This window comes from Dendrobium catenatum, unplaced genomic scaffold (genome assembly GCF_001605985.2).
Source record: "Dendrobium catenatum unplaced genomic scaffold, ASM160598v2 fragScaff_scaffold_637, whole genome shotgun sequence".
In the NCBI taxonomy this organism is placed as follows: Eukaryota; Viridiplantae; Streptophyta; class Magnoliopsida; order Asparagales; family Orchidaceae; genus Dendrobium; species Dendrobium catenatum.
In genome coordinates this window covers 1,378,132-1,380,111 of record NW_021319099.1, presented here as the reverse complement: position 1 = coordinate 1,380,111, position 1,980 = coordinate 1,378,132, and positions in this window count along the sequence as shown.

Below are 1,980 nucleotides of genomic sequence, written 5' to 3'. Positions count from 1 at the left end.
CCACTTTTAAATAAATTTTAATAATTAAATTTAAAATCATTTGAAGACCAACTTCATGAAATTTATACTTAAATTGAGTGTCTTGATAAAACTTATCCAATAACATCAAAATAGCTCTAATCCAAGACAAAACAAGCTTTAATCAAGCACTTGAAGGATAGTTAGAAACGATTGGAATATTAATTGAAGGACTAAATAGTCTTCGAATCTTTTATGTTATAGTCAAAGCAAGAGTTTGGCGAGACAATCACATGATCACTTGATTTTGAGGTCATTAAAGTACTTAAATGTAAAGTAAATAGTTTTGATCGAAGGACTTGCTATGAGCGGTCCGATGAAGCGTTATGGGATTTTAGCTAATTTATCAAAAATGTCCATACGAAAAGTACTATAAATAGACCTCCATTATCAACATGAAGGAGAAATATACTTAAATTAAGAGAGAACATCAAAAATCTAAAGAATTCTAGAGATTTACATGATGTCCAATGTCGATGATCATTGATTGCCACCGTCATCTCCCTGCTACTATCATCTAATTGTCATCTCCAGAACATCGTCATGTTCACTACAAGAAAAAATAGCTTTTGTAGCATTTTTAAAGGGCTTTCCCAACGATTTAACCGCCACGAAAAACATGTAGCATTTTCAAAATAACTACAAAATCGTCGTAATTGTTATGTGTTGCAAGAGATTTTGCACAGCGGTTTTGCAACTGACAGGAAAGGGGTTTTTTCCTAACATGCAACCAATCTATAGTAACTGATCAAATAATTAATTAATCTAAATTAGGTTTACTCATAACTCCTCACTCTTAGAATTTGTTAAACTCCTTGAGTCTTAGGACCAATTATAGGGATTTTAGAGGGAGGAAAAGGTAATTTGAGGACTTGTGAAGGTACATTAGGGTTGATGAGGATACCAAAACTGAGATTAGGTAATATTGGCTAGGAGATAAGTCAAAAATCAAGAGGGAAATTATGTTGTTATGATAAAATGGGGATGCAATATGAAAACTAAGGTAATCTCCAACCAAATTTTATACGCCCATATGGCGTCCGCGAATTTCTCCAATCGAACAACAAAAGAAGCATTATTTTCTAGTTCATGAACAGAACGACGCCAATATTGGAGCTGTACTATTCATAAACATAATTTTTGTGAAAACAGAGAAAGCTGAGGGGAGTAAGGTTAGCACGTGTGATTGAGAAAGAATATATACATAGTATTATTTTTGTGCTAAGAAATATAATTTGATTGGAGATAAATTACTGTATTTTGAAGTATTAATGTATTTTTGGACTGGAAAATGAGTTTTTTCGGTTTGAGATGATCTAAGGAGGTGTGGGAGATGCTAATGTGAAACCCCTTAAGTAAAAGAAGTTAAACTCTTAAACATCAATGAGCATTTTGATGTAATGGTTGTAATTTCATTTAGAAACTCTGCAATTAAGCATGCTTATTCCAGAGTAATTCTAGGATAATTTACCTACTAGAAAGTTACACTTACAAGACAAAACTGTGAGGCTTTTAGGCCAAAGAGAACAATATCTCGATAATTACGAGTTTGGGCTGTTAAAACTAATGTATTGAATCAATGAATTTTTTAAAAAAATTAATTTCAAAATGATGACTTAAATCTTATCAAAGGATCATGATTAGTTATAAGCCACAAAAGCTTCAACTAGAGGTGTAAGTGAGTTGACCTAACTCATGCCTTGCTCGGGCTCAACTTGATAAATGCTCGTGAGTCAGATACAATCAACTAATTAATAGCCAAATTTGACCAAGCCTCGACACAACTTATTACCTTGAAAGTTTGCTCTTTTAAAATATTAATATAAAATAGTATTAAAATATATTAGCATTTAGGAGTAAGTAAAAAATTATTACAAAATATTTAAGAATTATATCTCACTTTTTTATATAAAATGATTATTTATTATTTTTTTTTTTCTAATTTATTATTTATTACTATTT